We start from the raw sequence: 23,347 nt of genomic DNA, 5'->3' as shown, positions 1-23,347 counted from the left end.
GGTGTGGTCCCTGTGTGGCAAGTCCCCAGCACTGAAAGACTTCTCTTGATTGTCACCAGCACAGAAGTAACTCTTGGAGACTCAGCCTTACAGCCCCATAGCCCTGAGGAAGGCCTCAGCCAAACTCCTTTGGAAGTTGTTTTTATAGGCACCCTCTCCCAGGGTCTTTGTTAATTACAACAAGGTAAACCTGCCAAGACATCAGCAGCATTAAAGGTGGAGGCGGGGATCTCAGTGTGGACAGTACCTTAAGTGGCCACCACAGGATCACCACTTGTGTTCCTTTTTGGAAGAAATGCTCCACTAAATCTGAGGAAATCTTACAAAACCTGCAATATCAAATCACCACAGCTTAAGCCAGCAGATCTGATGGGAAGCCCTGGTTACTGAGCCTCAAAATGCACCTCTAGAGGATGCTTCTCTTGAGAGTTCTGTGGCAGTGTGATTTTAGCTCTCTGCAACTGTCATACAGAGCAGTACAAGTGGATATACATAGGGGAAGTGCTTCTAAGCCCTTGCTGTAGGAGCAGGGACTTGACCCAACATCTACAAATGATCATATATTGTGAACTTCCACTGACAAAATAATATAATGCACTGTCATAACGGTGCCTTTATATAGTTATTTCCAGGACAGCAGTAGTTTATGATACGATTTTTGTGCTGCTTTTGCCTTACATCATGGCACCTCAGTTTTCCTCCTGTTCATTCCCACTGACAGTGCCGCTGGTCACACCGGACGCCAAGGTGTGACCACAGCAAATTACCATCCCAATAAGAAAGTTAGGACAGCAGCCGTAAAGCTGGCAATCTTTTTTTCTCATAAGTTGCTGACTGTGTGCCTCTCCTCTGCAGCATGCAAGCCTCCGAGGCACGTCTCTTTTAACACGTGCTTCCACACCAGTGGATTTGGTGAATATCTCAAGACAGTTTTGTTTAATGTAGCACTGAGCTGTGCGGTTTGATTAGTCTCAATGACAACATCTCAGCTTACCTGAGCTGCAGGTTTACGTTTCTGTGCATTGACAGTTTGAACACAATTTAGCTATGTTCAGGATAATCACAAATCCTATCTGTCTTTGCCTCAAGAAAGATGAGAGCTCTTCTGGGGAGAATCCCGTGATGTTTAGTCTGCTAAAACTCAGTCTTGTGGCACCAGTTCAAGGTAGACAAGACACAAGAAGGCAGATGGGCCAGGCATGAAGCCCCACACTATTCTTATACCACCCACCATGCTCCCACTTGTGCCCTCCCATGGAGTGGCAACAGGCATGAGAGACAAGGCTGGCATCAAGCCCCCTTCCACAAGGGCTCACACCCAGCAGTGTAGACACAACTGCAGACCTCATGCTGTTCCCCATGTCTTTCCAGTAAATAAACTGTCTGGTCGAGGCAGCTTTGGCACAGCATAGCTGGGAGGCTGTCAATGGAAATCTCAACTAAACAATGTGAATGTGCTGGCACGGTGTGTGCTGGAGAAAGAAACCCCAGGCACACAAGTCAAGGGTGGTGAAGAGAAGAAATGCACACCAAAGTAAGGGATATCAAGAAATAAAGACTACGTAGGAAAAACTAAGGCTTTTTCAATAGTCTAAAGAAGATCAAGCTGTTTGTAAGAACTGTTCTCATTACTTCTAACATCCCACCTACAGGAGCTGTTGGACAGTGGAGGTGCATTTAGACTCTGCTCCCGCAATTCATTTAATTCTATCTGAAGAAAAAGCTTTCAATGAGCCGTGAATGTATCATAAATTTCATAGGTACTCCTGTTATAATGTCTACTCTAGCTGGAAAAGAAAAATAAGTTTAACTACAGTTGCTTGTACTTTTGCTTCCTATTTGGCTTTATTCAAAAATCACAGTAGCCTTCGCAATACCATATCTGAAAACAAAGATATATAAATTGTTTACTTAATTCTTCCTTTTATTTGCTTTGATTTATTTGAAAACAAAAACATGCAACATCCTTACCATTCTCACCATAAGCAAACACAGACAAACAGCCTGCCTCAAACTTGAATTAAGTCCTATTTAAAGCACACTATGAGTGTAATTTCTAGTACTGGCAGCACAGTGATACTGATAACCGCATTATGACACTAAGCCCAACTGGGGCTTACAGAGAAAAGAAAACAGATGAACAAAAAAGCATCTACTTCTGAACCGAAGTATTTACATTATTCCTTTCTCTTATTTAATGAGCATCACGGTATACACGTGTGTGCAGATGTATATGTTGTTGACATTAGCATTATCCTCTCTATAGGAATGCATCACCATAATCTTTTCCTCTGAAAAGATGAATGCTACAACACTACCTTGCACCAGAAATGCCTTCTACATTAAACATACAAAATTTTAACAAATTTCATTTGCTTTACTTTATTGTTCCATACTTCTTACATCCTGCAAGACCACAGCACAATTCCGTCTAACCTACTCAAAGGATTTTCAGCCATCATGTAACATTGCAAGCTAATGAGTAACTTTTCAGTAAACTTCTACAGTCTGCAGTGCACAAAAGCCTGGCCAATCTGCTCTGTGAGTCACCAGTGCAAGTTTCCAGGACCAAGATAACACCTTGTCCTTGTTTGCTCCTGCTAACATGGCCATCCCTCACCCACTCCATTCCCAGTCTGTAATTGCTGAAGCGGTTTGAATGTACATTTCATTAAGAGTCTAATATCTTATTCCTCCAAGTTTCAAAAATACATTGGAAACGGAAGGCACCTCAATGCACACTAAATTAAACCTTTTCAAAGGTCGTGGTCCACAGCAGCAGCAGACCAGATGGCCAACAAAATAAAATGCAACCTGCCAACAGCAGAGAGTTACTTTCACACATGTGGCACAGTTGCTACAAATCTCCACTGACAACATGAAAAAACCCTTCTGCACCTTTGACCTGGAATTAAAATCATGGCTTCATTAACCTTGATCAGTAAAAAGAATGGTCACACACATCTCTTTGCTGATACACCTCCTTCATGCTTAAAATGTCTGTTGAAATTAATGACATCTTATATATGCTTTTTTGTTGAACCTGAACCTCAGGATTAACTAAGGCCATGACACAGGACAAAACCGTACTGTGGTGCTTCCAGATCTGGCAGGACAGCAAACAGAAACCAAGGTGTTTAACGCTGCAAAGTAATTGAAAGTAGTGGTTTCTAGTACAAGGCTCAAGTCACTGTCACTGCTTGGGCAGGAGGGAACAGACATCAATGCCAAGGAACCAGAAGCCAGGTCCCAGGGACCTGAAGCCTCTTTCCTGAGTGTCTCTCATTGTAGCATGGCCAATCCCACTGAGGGAGGTCATGGGAATGACAGAGCTGAGCAGAGATGGACTGTGGTAAGATCGTACCCCCAAACACTGCTGCACACCAGCACCCAACAACACAGCTGTTTGTGGTGGCATACACAGAAGCCTGTTGTTTCTGACCACAGCCTGCGTGCTCATGCTGAGCACTGAGCTCTCCTGTACAGCTAATTTAAGCACACCAGGTTCCTTGGGTGTTAGCAGCACTGTGTGTTTTCCGTAGGTGACAAGAGGATTTAGCTCCGGTAAGATAAATTCAGCATATCCCCAAAAGCACTGTTCCCATCACTAAATTGGGAAAATCAGGTACTAAAACCCACAAACAGGGTGGATGTGTTTGTGTAACTCATGGGAAATGCCGAAGGTAATGCCCCAAGAGTTGGCCCCTGTCACAGTGCCAATTATTTCAGTAAATTTAACAACAGAAAACTGCCCTGACTTCTGCTTTTCAGTAGCAATAAATACTGATATGATAAGGGTTTAATAATTTCTCATCTCCATCTTTGTCATTTATATGTCACAGTGAACACACAACTGCAGTGGTGAGCATTTACAGTAGATAGCAAAAAAACACTGTTCACCTTTCAAGCTCTGATTCAAGCTCCGCCAATTCCCAGATCCAAAGTTACCAGAAACTGAGAGCTGTGTTAAAGTATCAGAGAAACAAAAGCGGGCTAGAGAACAAGGTGCAAAAACAAGCGTTAAGACTTGCAGTATTCAGTGCAGTTCCACTTCTCGCATCCTCTTTAAGGCTGTAGGAACTAAACAATATGCCATGGCTGGAAGAATAAAATCTTACCTTACAAACTTAAGAAATAACATTTGAAAAATCATGTTTTCTATCTACTGATGTAACGTTGTTGATATATGCATGTAAAACACCTTATCCCTTTAACCTCAGGCACACCTGCAGCCATGTGTTACGTTCGTATGATGACAATTCCATTAGCCTTACGCAAAGTGTTATCAGTTTGCTGCAAAACTCCGGCTGCTGAAGTGCACTGTGCCCTGCAAACAGAGCAAGCAGGCCTTCTCCCTTGAGACCATACGTACACTCATCTGTGTATTTTCAGCGACACGTCTAACTTCACACCAGAATCCGTAACTACACCCAGGGAATCCAGCACAGCCTGTGGACAACACACATGGCAACAGAGGTGAAGATCTGAAGTCGTCACTGCATCCTATGACAGATTTCTGGAAGGTGGTAGTTGCATAAATAAAAAGAAAAACCATCCTGTACCTGTCTGCCATTTCCCTGCTCTTTGAGCCTATTTCTGAAAGGCAAATTTGCCTAAAGTCAGAGGGAGAGACTACTGCAGGGAAGCTCACTTTGAACCGTATACCCATCTATTTTTTACAGTTTTCCCTGTACCTCACTTCTCAGTAGACCAATCCACACACAGCAAGACCATAGAAAAGTGCTATGCTGAAGGCTGCACACATGAAGGAAACTTCAGAGAATCTCCTCTTGAGGAGAAAGTGAAGTAACATTAACTTCACAGCCAGAGAACCTGAGACAATGGGAGCGACCTGGCACAGCTAGAAAATGGCATAGCTTCAGACTGCATTACACCTCATCATTGTTGCTGGTAATGCTTTTCTACAGAATAGCCTGTTAACAGGGACTTTGCAGATAAAATCAGGATCCTGGCTTTCATGAGTTTATGGTCTAAATTACATGCAAAAATGGCAGTGATAATGCACATATGTATGCTGTAAACACTGTGAAGCAGGTGAGCAGAGCTAGCAGTACAGCCGGCAGAAGACACACTGTTACAGCTCTGGAGAACCATCATTAGGTATATTTCTTAATCATTCAAATGGGCCACTTTTAACCTTTTCTCAGAAATACACTTCACATAACTGAAATATTCCTTATTTGTTTTTTCTCCAGAGAGTCCAAATAGGGCCACAAATGCCAACTTTCAGAAACAGCACAGAAGACAACACAATTTTGAGTGAGGATGCATATCTCTTACTTCTGACCAAAGATCTTCCAGAGAAAACACAACGTACTATATGAAACCATAAAACATTCAAGTAGGTTTCTCAAAGCTGAAGCAAGGTTGTTGATATTTTCTTTTTCCCAGCCTAAGCAGAAGCTGGAGAAGGGAAATAACAGAAGGCAGCTGCACCAGGTGACTTTGGAGTCCTTGCTCCCCCAGGTCTCTTCTCACTCCTTCCTTGCCTTTGGACAGCCTGCTCCCTTCCTCTCTCTGAAGCTGAAGGCCTCCACTTATGTTTTAAAAACTGCCATTGTCAAGGTATGAATATTGAGAAATAAAACCATTCAGTCAGTGCTTCTTTTGGACCCTCAGGCTACTACGACCTGGTCAAGTATTAGTTGAACATACATATAAAAGAATCTGTTAAGACACTTCGACCTTCACTTAATTCTACAGATTTGGGGTCTCCTACAAACCTAATGGAAACTCCCTTCCACAAAAATATTGCTTTTTTTCTGCAGCATTTTGAAAATGCGTCTCAAGTGTGATTACCGTGTTAAGCCAGAGAAATGTGTACAGAATGGTTCATACAGTATCATTTACAATGAGTTCCACATTTTATAGCCATCCTGTTAATGTGAACAGTATGACAAATAAGAACACGTTTATTTTCTAAAAAAATAATGGCCATCAGATTTCCACTATTCACCATATTTACCATTCTTTCTCTATTACTGAATTAAGAGCACATTCTGAACTGAATTAAACCCAGAGCTTTTATACAAATTAATCTGAAACCCAAGAATGGAATTGGCTTTTGCTATCCATTAGCATGCTTCTGTTCCATGTGAAAAATACTTTCCACATTTCCATTAAGGAACTTGAGAATTTATTCTCTGTGCAGGGGCTGAAATGTAGCACACCTATAACTGCAGACAAGTGGAAGCCCATTAGCGGTTACTTTCATCATCCATGAGATCAGCTGTGGGGAGATCACAAAAGAGCAGGGAGGAAAGCCACACAAAGGAGAAAAATATAATCGGTTGTAAAATATTCCCTTTTATGTCATACTATGCCCACTAAATAATTAATTACAAATACATCAGCCACTGTTAAAAGGAAAAAAAAAAAGAACTGGAGGGGGTGTGGGAGAATCAATGAAAAGCTCACAAATGTAGCTAATAAAAAAGTACAAGAAGAACTGCTGTTCAAAACCACCCAGGTTAAATGCTGAAGAAAGTACTGCCAGCAGCAATCGCCTGCAGGCATCCCGTGTGTGATTAGTGACTGGTGCCACAGAAACCGCTGTGTTGAAGAAACCCTCTGACCCGAAGATCTTGACACCAGGAGCTAATTGCAAACCGTGTAATTGCCTGTTCCAGATGGCTCTGTAGCGCAAAGCCACACTGCCTGCGCCCAGTTTTCCACTGCAATAGCACCACACAGGTCAGAAGCAGTCTGCACTAATTATTCCCCGTTGTCAGCTTCACCTAAAATTCCTAATTGTTTTTGGATTCTGTCTGTAAATAAAAATTTCCATTAAAATGCCTCAGAGGAAACACCTTTCCCCTAGTTAAAGATGTGAATTACAGATAAATACCCTGCCTGTTAGCATGATTTTATGTGAATACAAAATGAGGTTTTCAAAAACTACTGCACATAAAATATGGATGTCTTTATTCTGGGAGAAAAAATATCATTGCTGTGGAAGAGTCAGTCTCCCTTACCCCCTCCCCAGCTGCAGCAGAGACAGGCAATACATGTTTTTGAGATTTCACATTGCCACAGATTGATCTCTTTCACATTTCGTGCGAGACAGCTGATAACTTGCTACCTGAAAGGCGACTGTACGGGTAGAAAACCACCCGAAAAGGGGAAATGGCTCAGACAAGAGAGTTCACAGTGGTTAACCTCCTGGAACACATTAGCTACACCAACTCCCAGTTGTCCAGACTAAACAACCCTGAAAACCTCTTGATTTTATTCACTAACAGGAAATGATTCAGATACAGTTCTGCAAAGGCAGTCAACAAGAGGTAAGTTACACACACTCACTGTACTACATTCTACTATGGAACAATCGGGCATAAAAAGTATTCAGCTCTGCTGTAATTTTTGTTTCCTTCCTTCTTTTTAGTGCTTTGCCCTTGGTTGACACATCTAAAATGTAAAACGTGATTTTTTTTATCTTACAGCTCAATACACATCGTTTAATTTTTTAAAATACACATATCCTACAGGCTCCTGACAGAGCAATGCATTGCCAGGTGTGAGGGAGACAGAGACTGGGATCTCTTAGAGAATGGTTCCTGCATATAAATAATAATAAAAACCAACGTGCTGTTAGGTCTGGGGCTATGAACAGAGACTTTCTTTTCCTTTTAAAGCTTGCTTTTCATAAGAGAGATTTACTTACCAACATAAATGATACACACACCACTGAAACAGCACATAAAAGGATCAGAATCTTTTCTGGTGCCACAACTCATCCCAACTGCTCTACAAAGTACAGTTATTGTCACAAACCCAAGCCCCCTCTGCCCCTTGCCAAACTGCATAGTACCATCAGCAGTAGAGCAGTCCCATTACCTGAAAATAAAGTCAGCCTCCCTCCTGCATCTGCATGTATCCATACTAACAAAACAGCCAGACTTCCGGTTGAACTTTCACAATAAGGCAGAGAGTTCCTACATTTTCCAAAATTTTAACTATATGAGCCCTATATGTTCATATATATATTTACAGCCACACAGAGCAGGCAGAGGAATGATATTTGGGATAAGCCAGAAGCATTCTTTCACATTTTGCTGGTCTATAAACACCGGCAAGGCCCTTCCTTCTCTTCTATTTTTGAGTTTCGGTCTTTCTTACATATCTAAAAACAAAATGATTTGTAGTTTCTACTGAATCAGACCATGGGAGGCAGCTGGTTCATGGATCTTTCCAGAATGACCTTTTTTTGCAGTTGTCTCCCATAAAAGGAGGCTAAAGGCAATGACCGCATGGTTCCATCTATGTATATAGCGCTGGGAAACATAGGCCAAGAGAGCTCTACTGCCTTACCTGACTTAAGAGTGAGAGTCATGTGAGTTAGCAGGAGGTACAGAAGTGACCAGAGCCCAGAGGAAGGAGCAGGGGTGAGACCATCCAATGTACCACATGCACCAAGGCACTTGCTGGCAAGAGAGCAGCAGCCTCTAGATAGGATTACTACACACTGGGCATCCTGCAAGGAAATTTCTGAATAAGTCATCTGGTTCTAGCAAGGCTTAAGTTTTGCTAGGACCTTTTCCTAAAAATGACCATGACTTGGCTCAAAATACCATACAAGGAAGCCAAGGGGCATGCATGCTTAATGTGTGCTAAATGTGCCTGCGAATAAGGGCAGCCACAGTGAACACCGTAATTGGGCAGAGAGAAAGAAGCACCACAAGGTCGCGTACAGTTTAGCCAGTCTGAGGGAGAGACACATTAGCAAACTGCAAACAGGGCAGCAGTGGTTCAGGCAAGAGTTGGCATGTCTGAACGTCTGGTGCGGGCTTGTGCCGTGAAGAGGTTGTTTTGGGCTTGCACAGGAGAAATTAAATTCAATGAAAGGCACTCCCCAGAAATGGTGGGACTAGGATGATGCTGCACATGGTTGGTTCACCAAGATAACATCACCTTCCTTCCCTTTCACCGCCCCTGCGTGATAGCAAGTGGCTGGGACCAGGACACATACCAAGGTGGCAACAGGCTCAAGTGTGCAGAAATGAAGTGTGCCTGCCCATGGTGGGGATACTACCAGACTGCATCTTAGTTATATTATTAAAACAGCAGACCCTTTAAGTCCTATCAGCTGCATCTTGCCTTTCTCCTGAGCATCCAGAACAATCCTACGGTTCATCATCCTCCACCTGTGGCCAGCTGTAAAAGTTTAGTGTTCCCGTTTCTAACACAATCTTAACATAAGCGCAGACAGTAAAAAACACAGTGCTAAACCCAGATCCTCTATTTTTACAATTGTTTCAGACTGGAATTCACACGATTTGCTAACCATATGCTTTACAAGACTCACCAGTCCTTCAAGGCTCACAGGACTCACCAAACCTCAAACTGAAGAGTATACTTGCTTCTGAATTCTGCAACACTTATGTTGCCCTATAAATCACTGTGTCCACTCCCTGGCTGCTCATCAGGAGCCAGGATTTTTTCACACCTGAAGCACTTAGGACTTCAAGACACATCTACAGCAATCACTATTACAGGATGGTTTAGCAAGGCAAAGAAGATGCACGGGTGAAAGAACAGCTTTGACTTTTTTTTTCTGAAGACTCAGCAATCCAGTCATTTTGCTAGATGGAGAACCTGGTAGGGGAAATCACTTTGTTGATGTTTAAGGATAACCTTTATACCTTCCAATCAGAAGTTTCACTTCATATCTCCATTTCTTATGACTATTTCAGGCAGTAGGCCATATATACTTAAAGACACCTGTGACACTTGTAATGCTCACCTTCCCTACAACAGAAGGCTGAGAGAGTTGGGCTTCTTCAGCCTAGATAAAAGAAGGCTCAAGGGAGACATTTTAACAGTCTTCCAGTACCTGAAGGGGGCCAACAAGAAATCTGGAGGAGGCTTTTTACAAGAGCATTTAGCGACAGGACAAGGGGGAATGGCTTTAAACTGAAAGAGGGGAGATTTAGGTTAGACATTAGGAAGAAATTCTTCACTATGAGGGTGGTGAAGCACTGGCACAGGTTGCCCAGAGAAGCTGTGGCTGCCCCATCCCTATAAGTATTCAAGGCCAGGTTGGACAGGGCTTTGAGCAACCTGGTCTAGTCGAAGATGTCCCTGTTCGTGGCAGGACATAGAATGGTTCCAACCTGAACCATTCTATGATTCTATGATGCAATAGATGACAAAAAGCATTTTCCCAACTCCTACAGCTCCTCCCTTGTGGATCAGTCAAGTGGAAGACTTCAGCCATGTTCTTCAACAATTTCTGATAGCAGGACACAAGCCACTGCAGCCCTCATTGCCTCATGCTAAATAGATACAGACAGGTACTACCCGAACAGAGTTCAGTAGCTACTCAGAGAAAATTATCCCTAACCTCAAGTCAGCCCTTTATTCCTGCAGAGGACACACCAGACACATGTTTAATTGAGAACACACTGCTATAGCTAACCACAGGCAAAACTGCTGTAATGGAGATTAACACAAGCATGCATTTAAAGCCTCTGCTGAATTGGGGCCTTAAGTGAGTACCTCACTTGGGAACAGGAAATTATCATCAGAATACCTGCATCTGTAATAGACCGCTGGGAAGTGCTTTCAAAATTGCATCTGAAATACTCTGTTTTCAACATCCTATTACCAAGTCTACATGGGAAGCAATGGATTTAATTTAGCAGAACAGTTCAGCAAAACAGATGGGCTGTGTGTCACTTCTGGGCTCCTTCAAGACCTGTTTCCTTCCCACATTTTGAGAAAACTCTCCAATACCGAAGGCAACAATAGTTATGAACCCCATATGCTTTGAATACATAAAACACCTATATTTGAGTCCTAAAGCTGTTTGGCAAGCCCTTCTTACTTCTGCTTCTGAGGGAAACTAGGCTGTAAGGCTTTGTGACCTCTTTGTTTACCATATTCATCCATTCAACACTACTGACAAAGTAACTGCTTTCTTTGATGGCCTGTGATAAGCCTTGCCAAGTTAAACAAAGGGCTCCCTGCTATTAATCTGCTCTGCTGATGTCTCTTATTTGGCTGAACCTGTTTGTCAAACAACTATAATAGCTATAAATACTTCAGATTAACTCACAGTAGCCCCAAAGCAAAGACAAGCCATAAATTTTCAGGACAGGTAACAATTTCCAAATTCTGAAAGAAAAGAAAGACTCTCATAGCCAAGTGGCTAAAGCAATGGTTGCACTTTCCAGCTCTGCTTCCAGTTGCTGATAGCACAGATAAGAACATTAAAAAGCACACCCTATCAAGAACTAGCCAAAAACATCCTTTAAAGCTTAACAAAGAGGGGTGCAACTCCTAACAATGCAAGAGCAATGGGTTTACAGTTTTAAGGACTGCTTACTTCTGAAGCCACTGTCTTCACTGCCATGACCTGGCATGGCCTCTCTCACATGTTGTTCAGTATCTCTGTTCATGTTCCTGGGCAACCAGCAGCCCTGCTGGAGCAGGGGATTGGACCAGATGACCTCCAGAGGTCCCTGCCAATCTCAACCAGTCAGTGACTCTGTGACCTACCAGCAATGTACAGGGTCACACCCTTTGTATTCTGACCCAGATCCTCCTATGCAGCCAAGAAGGCAGTTCAGCTGCTTTTCCAGAGCTTTCTCAGTACTTCTTTCCATGTCCCTGTTAAAGCCCCTTTTGGCTTTTTCCATCCTACCGAGCGTCTATGTTCCTCAATGCTCCCAGGAGTTCTGGTTCCCTGGCACACAACCTGGCTGGGCTGAAAACCCAGGGCATGTCACCTCCCTCTACTCATCCTTCATACAAGTGCACCTGGTAAGAAGTATTGAATGTAGGCAACCCTATCATTTATTCTTAACTCATTTATAAGGCTTTACTGCATTAAACAATTTCATAGTAGAAGATAATTTTAGAAATTTTAATAATACACATTGCAGCTTCGCAAAGGTATGTACAGAAGTTAGTCTGTGTATGCCCAGCTTGGCTTTAATCACTTCAGTAGGAAACGAAACAATCCAAGTATGATTCAGAAGAAAGAAATGAGACAGGGGCTTTCCACTGGCAAATACTAAAAAAACCCAGATTGATCACAGACAGCCAAGAGAGAGATCTGCATGCCTTGTGCAGAAGGAGCAATAGACCGTTCATATTAGCTACAGATGAATTTGTTTGTCTTAGCAGACAAACAATTTCCTATCAGTACCACTGGTTATTTTTAAAGTTAAAACAGCAATGTTTTATAATGAAATAAAATAACAAAACAAAGGTTTCATTCTGAGGCAGTGAGCTGAAGTGAGAGCAATGTTTCCTTCTTAATAGGAAGGCCAATTGCTATCAATCTTCAAAGGAAAATACAACTCTTGAAGCAAAGCATTTATATTCTTCTTCATTTGCTTTCCTTCTTGTTATGGGAGCTGCTTTGCCAGATGGTGGTTAGCAGATGAGCAGTTTCCAATTATGTGGCTCCTTTGGACCTGTACTGCTGAGGTGCATGACATTTAAGCGCTAGTGAACTTCTGGGTGGCAAATCCTAACCCTTTCAGAGGGACAGGTGACAACCCCACCAAAGGAAACCTGAGAGAGCTGCAGCAGCATAGGGATTTATTCCCTCCTGACTTTTCTGGGTGGGTTTCAACAGGAGAGGGCAGTGCAGGCATAAGTGAACATCCTCATCACAGGTTTCAAGATAGCACCGTGGTGTCCCTTCTTCTGGGTTCTATGAAGGATTGCACACTCCATGGGTGGAGTACTGATTAACAAGTTTACAGTCTGGACAAGTACTGATTTACACCAAAGTTATATTTTTAGAGGAAAAAAACTGACTTTCTTCTTATTTCTTTTTAGAGTTTCTCTTCTGTCCATTCAAATTCATGGAAACAAGTTTTCAGGGAAACTTGTAGGACCCTACAGGAAACAGATGAAGCTTTGACACAAACTTTTATCTTGCCTTCTTCCCCCTACCCCCTGTTTATTCTTCAATTCTCTAACAATGACAATGATCTCCTATACCATGGATAAATTAAATGGTTAACATTTTGTGAACTAAACATGTCCTATTTTACCACAGCAGATGTATCTAAGAGCATCAGATTCCCATATTGGGCAACTAAGATGATTAAGGGAGTGGAGCATCTCCCTTATGAGGAAAGGCTGAGGGAGCTGGGTCTCTATAGTTTGGAGAAGAGGAGACTGCGGGTGGACCTTATTAGTGTATATAAATATATAAAGGGGGAGTGTCATGAGGATGGAGCCAGGCTCTTCTCAATGGCAAACAATGATAGGACAAGGGGTAATGGGTATAAACTGGAACACAAGAGGTTCCACTTAACTTGAGAAGAAACTTCTTCTCAGTGAGGGTGACAGAACACTGGAACAGGCTGCCCAGGGAGGTTGTGGAGTCTCCTCTGGAGACATTCAAAACCCGCCTGGACACATTCCTATGTAACCTTATCTAGGTATTCCTGCTCTGGCAGGGGGATTGGACTAGATGATCTTTTGAGGTCCCTTCCAATCTCTAACATACTGTGATACTGTGATACATACGTAGAGAGAACTCCCATGTATCTCATCTGCTGCAGTAGGTAGTAGGTACTAGAAAGGGGGATCCCACTTCAAGTCCTCAGACCTTCCTAAGGAAAACAACATGATTTCTCTTTCAAGCCTCCTATGAGAGCCAGGTGAGAATGGTTAAAAACTAAAAAATTATATTAAGGCAGCAGTGGCAGTATCATGATTTCCGTGTTTTCCATCTTCTCCAGATCTGGAATGATTTCTTCTAACAATACAGAACAAAGTGCTATTTAGCAAGAGAAGTAAATTGAGGCTGTGCTTCATCTTTCTCCTTTGCCAACACAATGGAGCTGTCAGTAATATAACCTTGAATGTGTTCATTTTCACATATTAACCCTTTGAGTCCTGTAAATTTAAGCAGCCTTTTTGTCTTGCAGGGGAGAAAGTGCATTTTAAACTCCTCAAACAATGGAGAAAAGAAATTTTAATTAAAGTTTTCCTTGTACACATGCACAGATAACCCTCCCTTTAGCAAAGAAAAGCCCCTTTTAAAATTAAAGTTATACTGAAATTATTAACATAACTCCTGGGAAAATGCATAATCTTTACATATCAAATGCCAAAATGACTAAGTGAACTATGTTTAATAAATATTACATTTCTGTTTGAGTTAATCATGCGCTGATAGGTAAAAAATATTTGTAAAGCTCAAAGTATTGCAACTTAAGCATTTTAAATTTGACTGGCGTCTTGGTCTTTGTGGGTCCCTCAAGGTCTCAAATCTTCCCTCCTCAGGACATGAGCCAGCAGGAATAACTCGGAAAAGACCTGGACCCTCCGATCAACAGTGCCTTTCCGCAGCTGCTAAGTTGCATGCTTTTCTGCTGCTCTTGGGTGAATTGCTGAGCACCTCCATCTTTACCACCAAGGCGCAGGCACAACTGCTCTGCTGCCTGCGTTGCTGTCTGCAGGTCACTTAATACTGACTTTTGTTCTGTTTTGGGACAGGGATGGTATTTTTAGTGGGTGCCTGGGCAGGCTGTGTGTTCCCACTGCATAATTCCCACTGAACCAACACTCACCATTTGACCCCAGAGCCTGGCACAGGGCTGATTTCCTCATTTCAGGGTATTAACATTTTGGCATCCAGGGGACAGAACTCACTATCTCTGTATTTTTGAGGCACATATTTTCAGCTTATCGGGCTCACTTAAAATCACATCTCAGTCTCAATACTTCAAAAGGTGCAGCAAAACCTGTTAACATCATTATTAGTTTTGCATACTTAGCAAGAAGATTTAAATGTCGTTCAAAAAAACACCCCTAACCACAGTTACTGTGGGTGCACAGGTGAAGGGAAGACCCAAAAGTAAGGGCAACAGGATTTCATTCAGTCTCCTATATTTATCACTATTCCTTCACCCCGGAATCAGCTACATCCAGCCCTTGGTTTACAATACACAGTCAAAGGATGCAAAGTCCTTCAGCCAAATTAGGGGTATGTTGATCAATGACATCCACCTGTCCCTAACATCTCCTTCCAAAATTCAAGGTGCACTCACATCCCAGCTGCAATGGTCCTCTGCCATAACTACAGTTCCTCTATGGGGTCTTTTACCTTTGAAGACTGGTCCTGGTCTAGCCAGTCAACTTAATAGACATATTTAATCTTTAAATAACAATAATAATAAAAAAAGCAAGTTATAAACACAGTTGTACCATTTAGCAGCTAAGTATATAGCAGCTGTATTTAAAAGTAGCCACCACCATCCAGTGAAAGCAAATTAATTATTTAGATATATTTATAGGATTTATAGGGCAACTGAAGTCAAAGCTAGTTAATTGAAACCCTGATAACAGGCTGAAGTCCATGCTAGATCCTATACTGTGAAATGCAAAGTCTTTATTAAATCAAGCCATTAAGGAGGATGATAATCCCTGTGGCCTTAAATATGAATAAGGTGCAATGTAAATAATAAAAGGCAAAAATCCAATTTTCATGCAGTGAACTTTCAAATACTCCGCGGTTTCCATTAAATTACCTTTTATTCAACACATTGTAATGGCACTAAGGGCACATCAGGCTTCCTTGTAATACAATTATTGTTCAACATAAAAACTGGTTTTTAACTTGAAAAAGAAATGTAAAATATTTTATCTGGCTTCTCTCTTATGTCAAATGACAAGAAAATCGAGAATAAAAGCTTCATAGATGCAATAAAAGAGAAAATAAACAAAAGAAAAATAAACACATGCAAAGAAAAAAGACCCAGAATGTGAAGACAAAACAAAGAAACAGGGTACATAATAGTAGCTTTCCAGTTAATTTTGCAGCAATTTAATACTAGGAAATAGAACAGGAAAACAATTTCAGTAACAGAAGTAACTAGACTTGGATATAGGCCAAATGGAGCTGTACCACAGAGTGAAGGAGGTGAAACTCATCAAAGCTCTTAAACCAGAAGAAAATGTGGTGTGAAATGTCTGTTGTGCTCCTTCCAAACATGAGGAAGATGACAGGAGCCTGAGTGCATCGAGTGCCACAGTGCTCAAGTCTGGAGGCATGCGATTGCTCCTTGGCTCCGCCATGCTGGTAAACGGTCGTTTTGGATGTGCTTTAACTTTTCATCTACAAAGGGAGCACTGATATTTATCATTTTCTATAAAGCAATCTGTGGAGTTAAGAAACATTAACTAAAGATACCTTTGTTTATTAAAGAACTGGAAACTGTAACATAAGGTCAGAAATTTCCTGTTGTTCAGAAACAAGACTATCCCTATTGCCAAATGTAATCAATCCCTTAAAAACAAGACTATACTTGCTGTGGATGTCAAACAATTTATCCACTATAAGCCTTTCTGCAAATCAAAATAATTCCTCCAGCAAAGTTGTGATGGAATAAAGAGAAGGGAATGACTCTGTATTTGTTCCATTCTGTATTCAATTTGGAAGCATTATACCCAAAGAAACCCTTCAGGACAAAAATGCAATTTTTCCTATAGTGTCTTCACTGTGTCAAGATGATTAAGGAATCAACAGTAGAGATCTGCATTACTGTAACCTCCCAAAATATATAACTAAATTTAACAATATTTATTTGTCGCTGTCTGTAGCTATGTCTGACGTCCTATTTTCAGTGCCCATTCTCTGGTCATAGAGACAGAATCACAGAACGGTTTGGGTTGGAAGGCACCTTAAAGATCATCTCATTCCAACCCGCCTGCCATGGGCAGGGACACCTTCCACTAGATCACGTTGCTCAAAGCCCCATCCAACCTGGCCTTGAACACCACCAGGGAGGGGACAGCCACAGCTACTCTGGGCAACCTGTGCCAGTGTCTCACCACCCTCACAGTGAAGATTTTCTTCCTTACATCTAATCTAAATCTACCCTCTTTCAGTTTAAAACAGTTACTCATTGTTCTATCACTATAAGCCCTGGTAAAAAAATACAATAAAAAAATCTGTATATATCTTTCATATAAGCCCCCTTTAAGTACTAAAAGGCTGTCATGAGGTCTCCTCAGAGACCTTCTTTTCTCCAGGCTGAACAACCAAAACTCTCTCAGCATGTTTCTATAGGAGAGGTGCTCCAGCCCTTGGAGTATCTTTGTGGCCATCCTCTGGTCCTGGCCTAACAGGTCAACATCTGTCTTGTACAGGGGACCCCAGGGCTGGACACGGTACTCCAGGTGGGGTCTCACAGAGCACAGAATCACCTCCCTCAATGTGCTTGGGCTTTTGATGCAGTCCAAGATACAGTTGGCTTTCTGGGCTGCAAGCACACATTGCTGATTCATGTCCAATTTTTCATCCACCAGTACCCCCCAAGTTCTTCTCCACAAGGCTGCTCTCAGCCCATTTTTAACCCAGTTTGCACTGATAGTGGTGGTTCCCCCACATGTAGGACCTTGCACTTGGCCTAGCTGAACTTCATGAGGTTTGCATGAGCCCACTCCTCAAAGTGGTCTGTCATGGTCCCTCTGGATGGCATTCCTTCCCTCCAGCATATCAATGACACCACACAGTTTGAGGTGTCATCTGCAAACTTGCTGAGGGTGCACTCAGTTCCACTCTATATGCCATTAATAAAAATATTGAACAGTACCAGCCCTAATACAGACCCCTGAGGAACACCACATATAACTGATCTCCATTTGGACATTGACCATTTATTTGGTCCACCTCTGCTCCAATAGTTAAAAATGGGTAGGCAGCACCTGGGGATTGCTCAGAAATAGCTCTGTATCACAGGCACTCAGCTTCCACGCAGGCACTCACTTCCCATATGGAAGTGCCTCTGGAGCCAAAGAGTGATGGTGATGGGGCAGAGACAATGTCAAGTAGTCATCGGGGCTATGACAATGGGCTGGCTGAACTACTGCTGCCCAGGTGGCTGTGAACAGCAAGGGGCACAGGCAGCATGGGACCAGAGTGAGCCATGAGGGTTTCTGAGCTGTCACCTCACATCAAGCCTAAGTAAAAACACAGTGCATCCCCCACACTCCAAGGGAGAATCAGCAAAAACCCTCCATGGCCCAAGCCCATCGGGAAGCACAGTGGCCAGAACACAGTTTCTGTGCAAGACCTTTTGTTGCTGGCAAAATTGTTTCTCTTTGCTTCTTGTGTGTGAAAAGAAAGTAAATACATGAAGAAAGAGGGGAAAGGTAAATCTATTCATGGCATGCAGAGAAGAAAATAGTCATACCTGACAGACCTAAAGTGAAGTAATACAGCAACTCCATCAGTGCAAACCATTATCCTGAATAATATTTGCACCAGATCAATGAAGCAAAGCTATTTGAATGATGTTTCTCGAGTTCTGCTTCCTAGGAAGGAGACAATTCCCTTCTAGCAACACTCTCAAAAACAGCTCTGCTGAGGTGCTACGATACTGCTACTTACTACAGTAGTGATTTCTCACACCTCCCACCGAAACTGAGTCACAGTCCTAAAGAGCAGATCTGCCAAGTAGCATATTACTCACTTTCTTTCCTTCATTAATTACCAGGGGAAAAATAAAAGCTACAAAAAACAAAACTGTGTTTGAAGTTCATTCAGACAAAGCTACTAAACAGCTAGGATACTGAACAATATGATGGTCAGGATCTCCCCCTACAATTACTTTCTTGGGGCTACATGACTTCAAAAAGTGAAATCCTGCTATCAAGGCACCTTTTAAAGCACTTCATCTGCCAAAGAAACCTTCTCGGGGTGGGGTGAGACACAACAAAAAAACAAAAGTAACCTTTACCATTATGCCTGAGATTCACTCAGGTCTTTATCTGCTTGCTGCCCGTCACTCTGGGTTTACACACTAATGAGAAAACTTGAGGTTCACCACTTTCTTTGCTCTGTGTTTGGCTCCAATTTATTTCATAGAATCATGGAATAGTTAGGGTTGGAAAGGACCTTAAGATCATCTAGTTCCAACCCCCCTGCCATGGGCAGGGACACCTCACACTAAATCATGTCACCCAAGGACTCATCCAACCTGGCCCTGAACACCGCCAAGGATGGAGCATTCACAGCCTCCCTGGGCAACCCATTCCAGTGCCTCAGCACCCTAACAGTAAAGAATTTCTTCCTTATATCCAATCTAAACTTCCCCTGTTCAAGTTTGAACCCGTTACCCCTTGTCCTGTCACTACAGTCCCTGATGAATAGCCCCTCTCCAGCATCCTTGTAGGCCCCCTTCAGATACTGGAAGGCTGCTATGAGGTCTCCACGCAGCCTTCTCTTCTCCAGGCTGAACAGCCCCAACTTTCTCAGCCTGTCTTCATACGGGAGGTGCTCCAGTTCCCTGATCATCCTCGTGGCCCTCCTCTGGACTTGTTCCAACAGTTCCATGTCCTTTTTCTGTTGAGGACACCAGAACTGCACACAATACTCCAAGTGAGGTCTCACAAGAGCAGAGTAGAGGGGCAGGATCACCTCCTTTGACCTGCTGGTCACGCTCCTTTTGATGCAGCCCAGGATACGGTTGGCTTTCTGGGCTGTGAGCGCACGCTGAAGCCGGCTCATGTTCATTTTCTCATGGACCAACACCCCCAAGTCCTTCTCTGCAGGGCTGCTCTGAATCTCTTCTCTGCCCAACCTGTAGCTGTGCCTGGGATTGCTCCGACCCAGGTGTAGGACCTTGCACTTGGCATGGTTAAACTTCATAAGGTTGGCATCAGCCCACCTCACAAGCGTGTCAAGGTCCCTCTGGATGGCATCCCTTCCCTCCAGCGTATCAACCGAACCACACAGCTTGGTGTCATCGGCAAACTTGCTGAGGGCGCACTCAATCCCTCTGTCCATGTCACTGACAAAGATGTTGAACAAGACCGGTCCCAACACCGATCCCTGAGAGACACCACTCGTTACCGGTCTCCAGTCAGACATTGAGCCATTGACCACAACTCTTTGCGTGCGGCCATCCAGCCAGTTCTTTATCCACCGAGTGGTCCACCCATCAAATTGATGTCTCTCCAATTTAGAGACAAAGATGTTGTGTGAGACAGTGTCACCAGCACTGGAAAGGAATCTCTGAGTCAGGGAGTCAGCATCACTATCCAAAACCTGTAAGTTATGAGTTGACTCATCAAACAAGCACATGTTCATCAAAAGCATCAGAGCAGCTGAGGAACCACAACTCCATCCAGTTTCCCATGATCTCTCATTTTAAATGCGAGCTGATTCTTTTCACCCCTATCCTGAACCAATAAAAAGTTTCTCTCTGATAGCTATGGGGAGGATTAAATGAAAATGCCTCTCGTATATCCAAGATCCTAAAAAAGCCCCACTTTCATCACAATTTTCATAACCAGAGGAATTCATTCTCAAGTGATCAAACAGGAAAGGGCCCCTCTGACAGGGCAGCATCCTAGTATAGAAACTATAAGCACTACATGATTCATATTGCTGAGGGAATTCAAACTTCTATTTTGTATAAAGTCTAACTAGAACAACAAAAATCCAAAACACATTAAAGAGGCTGGAGTAATTGGAATAGCTCCCAGAATTTTTAAGTCTCATTTGATGAAAAATTAAGAACTAGAAAGAGTTGAAAAACATCACCCACTGGGAACATACCCTCTGCTTCCACAGACTGTGCCCCTGCTGTCACTTTGGTGCACTCTGAATCCTCCTCCTGTGTTCATGGGCAGGACACAGCTGCCACAGGACACTACTGCAGTTTTCTAAACAGGAGGTGGCCTACATTAAGAGTGGTCAAAGCAGGGTTAGTCTGAAGTGTTTTAATTTGACAACAAATATGGCACAGCACAAGCCCCATTTCAGCTGTAGCATCACAGAGATGCTCATCAGCAACAGTTGGCCACGTCCCTGGCGCAGCAGAAGTTCCCAAGCTGTGAGAAGGCGGAACAGAGACCCAAAAAAGGGAGTTCAGTGTGCTCTCCATATCTTATTAGTCTTATTACCAACTGCACTCCCAATCTACAACACTGTCAGGGCAAATTCTCCCTAAACACTCCTCTCATATTTTTAAGATTAAGCTATAGCGCAAGCCCTACTCCCACAGGAAACTAAACATCCAAAATAATCCTCTCCCATCTTCTGCACAGCCCCGTACTGCCTTTCAGTATGATTAAACATGGTACAGTCATCCCATTCTTAGCTACCTCTGAGCACATTCCTCTCCCAGTGTCCCTGACCACTAGCATCACCAGTGACTTGGGAAGCATTTTATCATCCATGTGGAAGTAGGTCATCTCCCTCACCCCTCTCTGCACCCACCACACAGAAGAGTGATGATGCCTGAAAGTCAGGTTCTGCAACATAGGTTAGAAAGGATGTGTTAACACGGGAGGTTAATGACTCAATAGCCACAGGTGCCTGTGCCTCCACTCCTGACACTGACAGATGCCCTGGCCCACTGAAGAGCAAAGAAAGATGCATATGGAGAAAGAAGAAGGACAGGAGAGCCATAGCCTACCCCCTGTGGTTCTGTTGATGGGCTGTTCCTGCCTGCTCCTGTCTGCTGGATGTCTTCATCCAGCAACAAAGCACTGCAGAAATGACACAGATCCTTTCCTGGACCTTGTGTTATCACCAATAACAAAACAGTTTGCCTCAGGGGTTCTCACTTTTAGTAACTTTTTAAAGGTGGGCAAAACATTTGGGAGAGGGGATGCATTAAAGGACATGACAAACTCCCCTGAGTCTTCCAGAGAAGCGCAGTGAATTGATGCGTCAAACCCATTTCCCGCTCTCGTTTGAGAGCAGGCAGGGCTCACCTCAGCTCTACACACTGCAGAAGGCAGCAAGTTTGATGATTTTATTTTATTAAGGGTAGAATAGGCAAAACAAATTCTTAGCAACAGAGATTTTGACAGCATAAAATTCATATGAAACAAACATTAAAAGCAGAGAAACTGGAAAACAAAAGCCCCATGGCTCTCTACACCTCTGCACCTCTTTCAGTGTGTTGCTGGAAAGACAAAGGGAGGAAGACACCAACCTTCCCCTAAGCTATTTGCTTTCTTGTTTTTGAGGCCTGGGATGAGTGGGAGATGGCCATTCAACTTTGGCTGTTGAGTTTTCATTTGCTAATAAGCACAAAATGACCTCTGCCTGGCTGAACAGTATTATTACAGATGCTGAAGCCTACACAGCCCCTTCTTTAAAGTGTGTGAAATTATTTTTAACAGCTATGTGATAAATACAAACTCAGATAAAAGCAAGACTGACTGCAAATAAAAGGAAGTCCTGTGTTTATCAGAAGAACAGATAAAACTCAAGCTAGGAAAAAATAAAGTTTCCTTTCTGCAATATAGATCAAAACTACCATCCTTTCCTTTCAGAATATAATTTACCGATTTTTCATTATTTAAAAAGTATGATTGGTTCAGATTTTACATTGCTGCATGACTGCGAAACATAAATACTCATATGCTTTCCACTATGACCTAATACCACAACTACCTACACAGCAGAAGGGAATAAGCAAAAAAAAAAAATTCACCTCATGGCTGTCAACTATTACTTTACTGTATTTTATGACGTGTATGTATGACCGTATTCTCTAAGGGCTCTTTTATGGTTTGTTTCAGAAAGGAAGTATGCAAAAGAAAGAGGCTCTTCACAAAAAAACTCTTGGCTGAAACGCAAGATGCTCTGGACTGAACACGAAGCTGTCCACGCCTGCCTCTTCCACGGCACTGCGCCCTCCCCCTGTAGAGCTGGCGAGCAGCAGCAGCCCCAGTGCTGATGAATCCTTCCCACTCAACGTGCTGCAGCTCACGCTTCTGCCAGGAAAGCCTGTACTATTTCTGTCTCTTATCTCTTGACATTTTAGCACAGAATTACAAGGAGGCTCGGCCACAAGGAACAGAAGAGTCTGTTATGATGGGCTTCAGCATCCTCAAGGGACAGGCGCCTTGCAGCAGGCTGGTACCTATTCCTACAAGTACCCTCCAGCCAACCCCCTGCTGGACATCCCTCCTCCCTCATCTGACAAGTGCAGATCTGTATTTTTGGGGTGCAAGAGAAGGTTGCATACGTGCATACCTATCATACCTTGAACAGGCATGCTCTGTCCCAGGGGGTCACCATGAGCAGAGATGTAGCAGGACCAGCCACTGCACCATGATACAATATACACCCATGCCTAGCCCACTGTGACAATACTGCAAAATTTACTGAATTGGATATGGGCTCAAAAACAACGCATGGAGCAGGCTTTTCTGACAAAAAATATACAGTATGGGAGATCACAGAATCATGGAACAGCTTGGGATGGAAGGGACCTTAAAGATCACGTAGTTCCAACCCCCTGCCATGGGCAAGCACACCTTCCACTAGACCAGGTTGTTCAAAACCCCATCCAACCTAGCCTTGAAGATACATATATATTTTACAGAA

At 42.9% G+C, this 23,347-nt stretch overlaps 1 protein-coding gene across 1 annotated transcript in view; it reads right to left on the bottom strand.

Moving 5' to 3' along the window:
* SH3RF3 (SH3 domain containing ring finger 3) overlaps positions 1-23,347 on the bottom strand; it is a gene marked incomplete at its 3' end in the record, with an annotated part of 248,075 nt that overhangs the window by 215,165 nt on the left and 9,563 nt on the right. The window lies entirely within an intron of this gene.

The sequence above is a fragment of the Psittacula echo genome, assembly GCF_963264785.1.
Source record: "Psittacula echo genome assembly, chromosome: 3".
NCBI classification, from domain to species: domain Eukaryota; kingdom Metazoa; phylum Chordata; class Aves; order Psittaciformes; family Psittacidae; genus Psittacula; species Psittacula echo.
Note: the sequence above shows the minus strand (reverse complement) of the source record. Positions and strands in the feature narration are given on the sequence as shown.